Genomic DNA, 13,196 nt, shown 5'->3' on the forward strand with positions numbered 1-13,196 from the left:
AAGTGGAGAGTATTCCATCACACACCTGACTTGTGCCTTGTAGATGGTGAACAGGCTTTGAGGAGACAGGAGGCGAGTTACTCGCTGTCGGATCCGAGCCTTTGACCTGCCCCGGTAGCCACTCGTCCCGTTTACCCTCGGGATGGTGATTGCATTTGCTAAACTTTAAATCGACTGACATCATTTTATAAAAGCAAAATACTGCGGATGCTGGAATCTGAAACCAAAAGAGAAAATGCTGGAAAATCTCAGCAGGTCTAGCAGCATCTGTAGGGAGAGAAAAGAGCGAATGTTTCGAGTCCAGATGATCCTTTTGTCAAAGCTAAAAGGCATAGAAAGTGGGAGATATATTTATACTGTGGGGTGAGGGAATGAAAGATGAGTCATCGCCACGGAAACCAAGGGAAGAGAGTGCTGATGGCGATGCCCAGAGAGAGTAAGAGGTGTGAAAGGCCAAACTGCAGAGATGGCGCTGAGGATAGCACACTCGGCCTCCGAGAGGGGAGGGTCGCAGGGTATGGTGAACACGTGGCTAGGGCCAGAAGAAATGGGATACGAGGGATTGGGACTGGCGGAGGGCCGAGGATGGGCAGTGGTGTTAAGTTGTTGAAGCTTGCGTTCCTTAACACGTGCAAGAAACAGGACAGATTTCTTGTTCAGGCGTCGAATGATGCGACGGGTGAAATGAAACTGGGGACAGGGACAGCTTTGAGAGAGAGTAAGACGGTGCTGCTGGAGAGAGATGTCGAGTGTCTTCATGTGGCGGCGCATGGCACTGAGTGTGGCTTTCAGGATGCGGAGAGGGCAGCAGTTGGAAGAATGTTGTGCATCCTGGAGGTACCTGTAATCCTGGAGGTTTCCTGAATGCCACGTAAAGCATTTATACGTTTATTTATTAAAGCCGGCCAGCACCCTGTCCCGTGGATGCTGGTTGGATTTCTTGGACGGTACCTTCCGGTGACTGCGACTGCCCTGTCTGGGGAAACAGCCGTTTTCCCCCTCCCTCCCGACCCCAGCAATGTTGGCAGCCCTGTGTACCACACCTTCCGAACCCACTACCTCTCGAAGGACATCAGACACATGGAGGGGCCCCACCACCTGGAGGTTCCCCTCCATGTCACTCACCAACCCGACTTGGAAACGTATCTGCTGTTCCTTCACTGTCGCTGGGGCAACATCCTGGAACTCCCTCCCCTACAGCACAGTGGACGTACCTACACCTCAGGCACTGCAGCCGTTCAAGAAGGCAGCTCCCCGCCACCCTCTCCAGGGCAATTGGGGCCGGGTGGTTAATTGTGGCCCGGCCTCGCTGCCGACACCAACATCCCGCGAAAGAATAGGACAAAAATGCAAAAGATGAGGAATTTGGATAATCCATTATACGCTACTGACACCAAGGTACCTCAATAACCTAATTAAATACTGCGGCCTCTGGAAATCTGAAGTGGATGCTGAGGAGCGCTGGAAAGATTTGGCAGGTTTGGCAGCATCAGTGGAGAGAGAAACATTTAACGTTTCGGGTTTGACTCCCGGGTAAGGCGAGAAGAGTTGACAACCCTACTCTGTGGTCGGGGATTTTCCAATCGGACCTCTCCCTGCATGCTTCTCTTCACTGCTACACGGGGACTGAAGAAGCTGGATAATGTGGCACAGGCGGAGGCCATTTGACCGGTCAGGCCAGTGCACAAACTCAATCCAGTTAGTCCCACTCGCCTGAAACCTCCCACAGGCCCATCCTTTACGTAACTATCCCGTTCCCTTTTCTGTTTCCACCGCAGCGCACTTCAAACGTGGTATCAGTGGATAGCACTGTTGCTTCGCTGCCCAGGGTCCCGGGTTCGATTCCCGGCTTGGGTCACTGTCTGTGCGGAGTCCGCACGTTCTCCCCGTGTCTGCGTGGGTTTCCTCCGGGTGCTCCGGTTCCCTCCCACAAGTCCCGAAAGACGTGCTTGTTGGGTGAATTGGACATTCTGAATTCTCCCTCCGTGTACCCGAACAGGCGCCGGAATGTGGCGACGAGGGGATTTTCACAGTAACATCATTGCAGTGTTAATGTAAGCCTACTTGTGACAATAAAAGATTATTATATTATTATAAATTATTTAACTTGCTGAGTTTTATGTGCAGAATATTGCTCCTCATGTTCTCTGCTGGCCCCCCTTGTTCATCAGTGCCTTTAAACCTTTGCTTCGAATCCATGTCTGTTTTGTTTTGGCTCGATCCTTTTGGAACGCTGCCCGTGCGTTGAGATTAGATCTAGATGGGCAATAAATGAAGCAAAGTGATGCATGTCCAGGCGATTTCCTCCTTTCCCTCGTCCCATTCTGCCTGCCAGTGCTGCGTACGACTTTCTTAACTCCCGCTCCCGACACTCGTAGGCAGGCCGGGAAGCCATCTGTGTGGAAACAAAATGAGAAGTCGCCGTAGTCCCAGAGCTTTTTTTTTTTTTAAACGAGCTGACCGGTGGTGATTTAACCCGAGAGTCACCACACCTCGGGCGAGGGGCGAGCTTGAGAAGGCTCATGAATACCCCTCGGCTGGCACAGGAATTGAACCCGCGCTGCTTGGCGTTGCCCCGCATCACACATCAGCCAACTGAGCTAACTGATCACCAAGCTGCGCCCAGAAAGGGACGACCGAGCTACCCGGGCGCAGGAAGCCATCTGTGTAGCGTGGCTGACTCTCTGTGGGTTACTGTAGCTTCTTCCCCCAGAATGTGGTTGAAACGTGGAATCGCTAGCTCAACGAGGCCAAAAGCATGGATGAGCTTAAGGGGAAGCAGTTTAAGCAGACGAGGGAGAATGGAGCTGAGGGAGAATGGAGCTGAGGGAGATGGTGATGAGGTGGGAGGAGGCTCGTGTGGAGCAGTAGTACTGGCATCGATGTGTTGGGCCGAATGGCCTGCATGTTTTTTGTAGCAATGACTGGATGCAAGTTGATCCAGTTTCCTTGCTGTGGAAGTGAAAGTTGGTAGTTTAATTCCATCAGGGGTGCCCTCTGCTCAAGACCAAGTGCGAATTGATAAGACTTGGGAGCAGAAGGAGGCCATTCGGCCCATCGAGCCTGCACCAGCCCTTGGATAGAGCACCCTACTTAAACCCACACCTCCACCCTATCCCCATAACCCAGTAATCCCACCTAAAGTTTTTGACACTTCAGGGGCAATTTATCATGGCCAATTCACCTAATCTGCACATCTCTGGACTGTGAGTGGAAACCGGAGGAAACCCACGCAGACACTGGGAGAACGTGCAGACTCCACCCGAGGCTGGAATTGAACACTCTTCCCCGGAGCTGGGAGGCAGCAGTGCCAACCACTGTGCCACCCTGCCGCCTGTGAGATTGCCCCTCTGTAATAATCCACAGGAGGCCGGGGTACCATCACTACATCAGTATTTATTCGCAATAACTATATACAAGAGCAGCTCCAAACAGCTGCTAGCATTCCAGTCAACTTAAGACTGCCTCACAAAACCTACACAGGTGTGTATATGGGCCCCCTCCAATCAGCTATCATTGAGGGAGCTCATACTCCAATTGGCCAACCAATAATGCCAATTGGAGGTCATTACACCCTCATACCCCTCATTCTTCTCAACACCCAACGAGCACAGGCCCAACCTACTTGACCTCTCCTCCTAAGACAAACCCTCCATTCCCAGCATCAACCTAGTGAACCTTCTCTGGACTGCCTCCAATGCCAGTATATCTTTCCTTGGATAAGGGGATCGAAAATTATGAATAAATATGCCTTGATTAATTCCAACTTTTTTTTTTTGTTGTAAACTGTCTTGGATTCGAGCTCCTGAGGGGTATTGACAGGGTGGGTGTGGTGAGCATGTCTCCCCTTGTGGGTGAATCTAGAACTAGAGGTCACTGTTTATTAAGGGGCACCCATTTAGGACAAGGGGTGAAAATATATATTTTTTCTCTCGGAGGGTGAGAGTCTCTGGAATTCTCTTCCTCGAAAGGCAGTGGAGCAGAATCTTTGAATAATTTTAAGACCGAGCCAGATAGATTCTCGATAAACTAGGGGGTGGGGGTGAAAGGTTGTGGAGTTGACGTCACAATCAGATCAAGTCTTACTGAATGGCAGGCTCGAGGGGCCGAGTGGCCTACTCTGTTAAGCTGGATTCTGAGGGCTGTACTCTTTACCAAGCTTGCTTGTAGAGTTTAAGCTAATAATAATAATAGTCGCTTATTGGCACAAGTAGGCTTCAAATGAAGTTACTGTGAAAATCCCCTAGTCGCCACATTCCGGCGCCTGTTCGGGGAGGCCGGTACGGGAATTGAACCGTGCTGCTGGCCTTGTTCTGCATTACAAGGCAGCTGTTTAGCCCACTGTGCTCTGCACAACTTCCAGTAGCGCTCCTGCATCCAAATGTCGTGGGTTCAAATGCCAGTCTAGACCACACAAGTCCAGGGTGATGCTGAGGGTGTGCTGCACGGGCGGAGCTGCTGCCGTTTATTAATAATAATAATCTTTTATTGCCACAAGTATGAAGTTGCTGTGAAAAGCCCCTTTGGACGAGATGTTAAACCGAGGCTCTTTCAAGTGGATGCAAAAAGATCCCAAGGCACTAATTCCAAAAAGGTTTAGCTGAGTTCTGTCCCTTGCGATGGCCTGGACAATGTTTTATCCCTTAAGTCTTCATCACAGAAGCATGGACTATTTACTTGTGGGGGCTTACTGTGCGCAAATGGTCTGCCTCTTTTCCTGCATTACACTCCTTGCCTGCAGAACGAGGCTATTTGGCCCATCGTGTCTGCACCGGCCTACCTAGCGAGCATCATGACTTGGGGACGTGTTGTGGTCGTGACTCTGTGACACATTAGATCATTCGGTGTGGACTGAAATATACATCCAGCAATGGACTTGTTACATAGAATACAGAAACCGGTCAGCGAGGCCCAGTAAATCTGTGCTGGTGTCGAGGCTTGCTTTAAATAATGCTTCACCACCACCACCAGACGTGCTTTCCAGCCAATTAAATATTGGAATGTGGTTAACTGTTGGAAAGTAGGAAAGGCGACAAACCTCAGCAAACAGCAACATTCACAGACTGCTTCAATGTGACGCTGACTGCAAGGACACCGTTCCCAGACTTGCTTCACTGTGTTTTTAGGAGAAAAAAAAGAAATGCAGGCGATGGAGTCATTGATGGCACAGGAGGAGGTTCCTCGGCCTAGCAGGACCAGCTGGAAGTCCGCACAAAACAATCGAGTCCAGCCTCACCTGGTCGCTCGATCCCTGCAGCTCTGCAAGGTTTTTTTCCCCTTCAAGTGCCCATCATTTCGAAATCATTATTCATCTCCACTTCCACCAGTCGCTGCGTTTATATTTATTAAAAAAAAAATCTTCCTCTCATGCCCTCTGTACATCTCTTGTCCAAAACCTAAAAATGTGTAACCCCCCCCTACTCCCTGTGCTCTCTGCTAGTGGGAACCGTTCTTCCTTGTTCACCTTATCGAAACCTGTCATCATCTTGTGCGTCCTGACGGCTTGTAGCTAAAATTCCTCACCCGTGGAACCGATCCGGTGAATCTCCTCTGCACCCTCTCTGGGACCCGCTCATCCTTCCTATAGTGTGGTGACCAGGACCAAATGCACTAGTCTGGCTAGGATGGGGCCTAACTATAACTCTAGCTGAGGCCTAGCTAGAACTTTACAAAGCTTCCGCTTCACTTCCCTGCTTTTGTGCTCAATGCCTCTCTCGTATTCCAGCATCTCATATACTTTGTTAAACAGTCTCTCATTCCTGCCACCCTTTAGGTCCTTCCGTTCTTGCACATTTTCCAAACTGTACCAACGAATCTATAATCGGGTGGCACAGTGGTTAGCACTGCTGCCCCTCCGCGCCAGGGACCAGGGTCCGATTCCAGCCTTGGGCGAGTCTGTGTGGAGTTGGCACTCTTTCTCCCTGTGTCTGCGTGGGTTTCCTCCGGGTGCTCCGGTTTCCTCCCACAGTCCAAAGATGTGCAGGTTAGGTCGGTTGGCCGTGATAAATTACCATTGGGGTGGGATTACGAGAGTAGGGTGGTCTTTCGAAGGGTTGGTGCAGACTCAATGGGCTGAATGGCCACCTCCTGCACTGTAGGGATTCTACATTACTTCCTATCCCTCCTGCTAAAGTGCTTCATCTCACACCTCTCTCTTATTCATTTCCATTTCCAACTCGCCTGCCCATTTCGCAAACCTACCTATGTCCTGTTGCGGGCAAGTACGATCGTCCTTCTCGCTTCGTCGCGCCCCCAAGTTTGGTGTCCTCTCCACCTAACTTGAAATTTTCCCAAATTGAAATCATTTATTTATGTATAATAAAAGACACCAGTGATCCCCCTAACATTCGCGGTAATCACAAATTGCCGCATATTTAGCACGGTTTATCGGAATTCCGTCAAGTGGTGTCAGTGTGACAGCTCTACACCCTGTGCCATATTTAAGTGGTGTTGAAATTTATTTTCTGCAACCTCTCATTGGTATTGCCTGAAGCCTGTGTTTGTGTGGAGCACTGAGCAGGCTGTTGTAAGAGATTGAAGCTTTCTGTAGCAGCAGCTGTATGATACTAGTCTACAGGGAGAAGTTGAGGCTGGCATCTGTCCCGAGTGTGTTTAACTGCATTTCATCCGTTGAATCGCTCAACAGCTGGACCTGTTTGTGGGACACTTCCAGCGATGTTTCTTCATTTAAGGTGTGAGTGCGGTTTCAGAAATAATTTCAGGATAGAGTAAGGTATCAGGCCAATAATATTCCTGCTTGGGGGGGATTTTTCTGCCTGCTGCTCCCACTCTCTTTAATTTTGTAGGGCTTGCTCAGACGTTGATATGAGTGGTATGAGGCCATTCAATCCTCCAAGCCTGTCCTCCTTTCTTCCCCCTCCCCCCCCCCCCCTCACTGTGATATTGTACTCTAAAACAAATTGATGAATGTAAATAATTACATTTCCAAAGGAAAGGGGATGTGGCGATTATGCATAAGCAATCTTTTGTCTATCATAATGTACTCGACCTCTGACCAGCAGGTGGCAGTGTAAACCTACCCGGTGACTCTGCCTCGAGGAGTTGGGAGTTAGTCGTGTTGGTGGATAGTCATACTTGCAGTAGCTCCTGGATAATCGATTTGTATTAGTAGTTTGTAATATATATTTTCTAGTTATCTTTACCACGCATTTGTTTTGTAATAAATTACTTTGACTAGTCAAGAACTAGATGTTCTATCATGCATCATTCCTACCGGCCATAGCACAAGAACATGACACCCACCCCATTCAATTGGATCATGGTTGGTCTGTATCTTGATCTGCCCACTCGTCCTTGTGTAACAAAAATCTCGCCACCTGTGTGTTCGCGTGTTGGCGTGTCAGAGAGGGCCTCTAGTTCCGGGCCCAGTCGTACGCCTCCACCGTGACCTGGACAGCTTGTCCCTAAAATTGAAAGGTTCCTCCCTGGGGTCATCTATCACTGAGGTCCCCCCCCTTTTTTTTATTTTGTTCAAAGGATGTGGGCGAGACTGGAAAGGCCAGCAATTGTTGCCCTTCCCTAATTGCCATGAACCGAGTGTCTTGTTCGGCCATTTCAAAGAGGCAGTTAAGAGACACTGCTGTGGGTCTGGACTCGCGCGTAGGCCAGACCGGGGTAAGGACGGCAGATTTCCTTCCCCAAAAAGTGAACCAGATGGGTTTTTTTTTTACAGTGATTGATAATTGTCATGACCACTATGACCGCGGCTAACTTTCCATTCCAGAATTGTTAACTTGAGTTTAAATTCCACCAGCTGCCAAGGTGGGATTTGAACCCTTGTCCCCAGAGCATTAGCATCGGCCTCTGCATTAGTCGTCCAGTGACGTTACCAGTGGGCCACTGTCTCCTCCGATGGTGGTACAGCCAGTCAACATATCTGGTTTCTCTCTCTCTCTCTGCTGGCTTTCTAGAACAATCCAGAACAGACAGTCCTATTTCCCTCACTCTAACCCTATTCCCCTCACGCTAACCCCATGCAAATGTATATCCCTAAGTCCCCATCCAATTTCCTGTTGAAATCATTGATAATCTCCAGTTCCACCACCACCCTCCTAGGCGACCAAGGTGCATTTGTAACATCTGCTCCCCCGTACACATTTTCAGCTTTATTTATATCTTGCTCTATTATAAATGGGTTGATAAAGCTGGCGTATCAGTAGCTGTTTGCCTGTTACCTCTGTACTCGCTGACCGCTCCCCGTCCGTCACCATGTTGCCTCCTGTCGTCCCTCTGACATCCACCTATTGGTGACCTCTTGAGCATCCCTAGTTTTAATCGCCTCCACCATTGACGGTGGCTAGCACTGCTGCCTCACAGCGTCAGGGACCCGGGTTCGATTCTGATCTTGCGTGACTGTCTGTCTGTGTGCAGTTTGCATGTTCTCCCCGTGTGTGCGTGGGTTTCCTCCGGGTGCTCCGGTTTCCTCCCACAGTCCAAAGATGTGCAGGTTAGGTGGGTTGACCATGTTAAATCGTTCCTTGGTGTCCAAAGGTTAGGTGGGATTACAGGGATAGGGCAGGGGATTGGGCCTATCTAGGGTGCTCTTTGGAGGGTCGGTGCAGACTCGATGGGCCGAATTACTTTGTATTGCACGGTAGGGATTCTAGATTCATTGTACCTTCCCTTTCTCTTGTAGTAGTAGTAATTATTATTATTGTCACAAGTACATTAACACTGCAATGAAGTTACTGTGAAAATCCCCTAGTTGCCACACTTTGGTGCCTGCTCAGGGTACCCAGAGGGAGAATTCAGAATGTCCAATTCACCTAACAGCACAAATTTCGGGACTTGTGGGACGGAGCACCCGGAGGAAACCCACGCAGACACGGGGAGAACGTGCAGACTCCACACAGATAGTGACCCAAGCCGGGAATCGAACCCGTGCCCCTGGCGCTGTGAAGCAACAGTGCTAACCACTGTGCCACCGTGATTCAGTATCCATCTTTCGTTGTCTTCTGTCAGTGGACTACCTGTCTTTAGGAAGATGCGGTGTAGATCCAGGTTGTTGAGTCGCACCTGCACTGGTGTAAACTCTGGGGCCAAGCTAACACGAAGGCCGTGTGTGATCAGTGTATCAATAATCGTGATGATGTGGTTTTCAGCTAAGAAATTTAAACCAATCTGTTTGTCCATGATAGTGGTACCAGGAATGAATGTTTTATGAAGAGGGAGAGTTGTTACCTGGCTTAGAAGAAATCCTCTTACAAGCCAAAGGACCAAAAATAGATGAAGTGGTCTCGTCACCTTCTGATTGAGCCGGAGTTACCGAGTCTCCACAGCATTGACCTGCAATTCCTGGCCTTACTTCCGCTCCTATGTCTTATGGTCTAAGGTGAAGATTAATCGTGAGGGTATTTATTAGCAGCACCCAGGAGAATTTTTTTTTTGGTTCGGAGGGGGAAAAGTTTTATTTAATTAATTGAACACTTTTTTTTTTTTTTTTGTTTCTGAATTATTATAATTGTGGGTCGGAAAGCCGTTTGACGGAAAATCTCCATTATCCAATCAAGCAATGAAGCATTTTGCCTTCCGATTGGTGAAGGAAAGTGGGCCTTCTGGTGAGGGCGGAGGAGTTCGCCGATCGATTTGGTGACGGTGGGCGACAGAAGAATGCCCGAGGGGAAACCTCGAGGGTGTTGTCATGTCGATTTGGCAAATGGTATTTGGTCTGGAAAAGTGTGCATTTTGGAAGGGCAAACAAAGCAAAGGAATACTCGGTGAATGAGGAGAGGTGGAGTAAGTGACAAACCCTGGGGAGTGCTTTTCCACAGGTTCCTAATATGGTAGGGCAGCTTGACCAGGTGGTGAAATGCTTTCCTTCATTGGGTGAGGTACTGAATGGAAAGGCAGGATGTAATGATGGAAATGTATAAACCACTGGTTAGGCCTACGGTGGATGAATAGACCAATCCTGGAGCTGCAGACTCTGTGGCAGGTGGTGATTGACGATGCGAGTGGGTGGGTCGCTCTGGATTCTGTGCGCTCCCCCCCCCCCCCCCCCCCCCCGCCTCTCCGTGCCCCACCCTGCAGTGCTCTAGGTGATTGACGCCTTTGCGAATGCTTCTTCTGCAGTTTGTGCGTTCCGAGGCAAGCGGTTCTTGCGTGTCGATGGGGATGTTGCATTTATTTCGGGAGGCTTTCAGAGTGTCCTGTGTAACGTTTCCTCTGCCCTCCTGGTGATCGGTTACCATTGCGGAGCTCGGAGTAGAGCATTTGTTTGTTTTTTTATTAAATTTAGAGTATCCAATTTTTTTTCCAAAGGGGCAATTTAGCGTGGCCAATCCACCTACCCTGCACGTCTTTTTGAGTTGTGGGGGTGAGACACACGGGGAGAATGTGAAAACCCCACACGGTCGGTGGGCCGGGATCGAATCTGGGTCCTCAAGAGGCAGCAGTGCTAACCACTACGACACTGCCGCCTGTAGAGCATTAGCGAGTCTTGTGTCGGGCATGCAGACAGTGTGGCCCCCCCCCCCCCCATCACAGCTGGTCGAGTGTGACCAGTGCCTCGATACGGGGGATATTGGCGTGGGTGAGGACCCTCGCGTTGGTACGCCAATCCCTGCCAGTGGATTTGCAGGATTTTGCAGAGTCAACGTTGGTGATTTGAGATGTCTGCTTGTACATTGTCCTCGTTTCTGACACATACAGGAGGGCCGGACAACGGCTGCTCTGTAAACCATGAGCTTGGTGCTGGATTTGAGGTCTCGGTCTTCCAACACTGTTCCTGAGGTGTTCGAAGTCTGCACTAGCGCATTGGAGTCTGTTTGATTTCATGGGCGATATCTGCTTGCACCGAGAAGAAATTCCTGAGGGACGTATTGCTCTGGAGAGAGTGAAGAGGAGATTTACAAGAATGTTGCCAGAGCTTGAAAATTGCAGCTATGAGAAGAGATTGGGTAGGTTGGGTTTTTTTTCCTTGGAACATGAGGCGTAACATTAAAGGTGACCTAATTGAGGTGTGCAGAACTATGAGGGGTCAATTTGTGGCGCAGTAGGTAGCCCCCCCCCTGCCTCTGAGCCAGAAGCTCCTGGTTCGAGTCCCACCCCAGGACTTAGAACAATCTTTATTGTCACAAGTAGGCTTACATTAACACTGCGATGAAGTTACTGTGAAAACCCCCGAGTCGCCACACTCCGGCGCCTGTTCAGGTACGGTGATGAATTATACCTCTATACACATGTACCTTTAATGCGTAGGCCCCTTTAAGACCGGGTTTGGAACCCTGGGGGACTCCGCCCCAGGGAACTGTATATAAGGTTACGTTCAGTGGGCAGCGTGCAGTGAGCACACGTCTCGGCAGCTGTCTGGTTCTCTGGTAATTAAAGCCTTTGAATTATCAATCTTCTCTCCTGAGTTGAGGGTATCTCGGGTACACAAGGAGAATTCAGAATGTTCAATACAGAATGTACAATCTTTCGGGACTGTGGGAGCAAACCGGAGCGCCCGGAGGAAACCCACGCAGACACTGGGAGAACGTGCAGACTCCGCACCGGCAGTGACCCAAGCCCGGAATCGAACCCAGGACCGTGGCGTGTGAGGCAGCCTATTTCTTTGATTTCAAAGTAGTTCTCAATGCTTAGAAACTGCTTTTGGCATTGGAGAGATGTGACTTGGCCCAAATGAAATGAAAATCGTTATTGTCACAAGTAGGCTTCAATCAAGTTACTGTGAAAAGCCCCTGTCGTGTTGGGTGCTCTGCTGCACAGACGAACCAACACGGTTGCGGAAGGTACAACTCAGTTTTATTACTAACAATATTAACATCTGTAAACTGGTTACTGTGGTTCGTTCACTACCCTCCAACATGTGGACCCAGCCCTAACACTATCTGAGAGAGTGCCACTCTGCACATTGTGAATGTCTGAGTGGCACGCTCTGTGCCCTGAGCTGTCTCCTGCTGGAATGAGCGGGAAGTGTCGTGTTCCCCGTTTTATAGCGTGTATGTTCTTGCCTGTGCTGTTGTGTGTGTATTGATTGGTCCGTTAATCTGTCCATCAGTGTGTATGTATGTATGTTTGCACCATGATGTTTATCTGAATATCATGACAGCCCCTAGTCGCCACATTCCGGCACCTGTTCGGGGAGGCTGGTACGGGAATTGAACCGTGCAGCTAACCTGCCTTGGTCTGCTTTCAAAGCCAGCTCTTTAGCTCTGTGCTAAACCAGTCCCTGGCAAATTGCAGTGTGTAAGCTGTAGCATGTTGCGCTGGGCCTGTGCGAGTGTTACCCGTCTTGCGAGGAGTTGCTACCCTGTCCCTGGCTGCCAGCTGCAGGTTAGGTCTGGGAAGTGATGGTTTTTTGATTGAGTTATAACTGAGCCAACGTTTGCTATTTCTCTGGCAGGCAGGCTCTCACTATTGTGTTGTCCAGTCTCGACATTGAGCTCTCACAGTGGGTCAGTCCTGTGGCTTGGGAACACTGTACCATATCAAAAGCATCTTTCAGACAACTTGGCTGTTTCATTAATACAGTAAAACACTTGCACATTGCCCCACAACAGGTGCAGCAGGAAGTGATCTGATAGTGGCAGCAGAGAACAACTGCTACTGTTCATAGTGAATCCATACGCCTTTCTTCGATGGACAGCCAACTGTGTTTTGAATTTTAGACCGTGTCCTGTCTTCTGTGCCCCTTTTTCTCTCTCTCTCTCTCTCTATCCGCCACCTTGTATGTGTTTTTGTCTGTCTGTCTCTCACTCTTTATCGCTCTCTGCTCTCTCTCTGGCTGCGCTAGCTTCTCGCTCTGCGAGCTCTCTCTCTCTCTCGCTCTGCGCGCGCTCTCTCTCGCTCTGCGCGCGCTCGCTCTCTCTCTCTGCGCGCGCTCTCTCTCTCTGCGCGCGCTCTCTCTCTCTGCGCGCGCTCTCTCTCTCTGCGCGCGCTCTCTCTCTCTGCGCGCGCTCTCTCTCTCTGCGCGCGCTCTCTCTCTCTGCGCGCGCTCTCTCTCTCTGCGCGCGCCCTCTCTCTCTGCGCGCGCTCTCTCTCTCTGCGCGCGCTCTCTCTCTCTGCGCGCGCTCTCTCTCTCTCTGCGCGCGCTCTCTCTCTCTCTGCGCGCGCTCTCTCTCTCTGCGCGCGCTCTCTCTCTCTGCGCGCGCTCTCTCTCTCTCTGCGCGCGCTCTCTCTCTCTCTGCGCGCGCTCTCTATCTCTCTGCGCGCGCTCTCGCTCTCTCTGCGCG

General features: G+C 50.0%; 1 protein-coding gene across 1 annotated transcript in view; it reads left to right on the forward strand.

The window, feature by feature from the left end:
- The window catches only part of cdh2 (cadherin 2, type 1, N-cadherin (neuronal)), a 195,193-nt gene that overhangs the window by 41,455 nt on the left and 140,542 nt on the right, over nt 1–13,196 (forward strand). The gene's annotated exons all lie outside the window — the stretch shown is intronic.

The sequence above is a fragment of the Scyliorhinus torazame genome, chromosome 11 (assembly GCF_047496885.1).
Source record: "Scyliorhinus torazame isolate Kashiwa2021f chromosome 11, sScyTor2.1, whole genome shotgun sequence".
Classification (NCBI taxonomy): domain Eukaryota; kingdom Metazoa; phylum Chordata; class Chondrichthyes; order Carcharhiniformes; family Scyliorhinidae; genus Scyliorhinus; species Scyliorhinus torazame.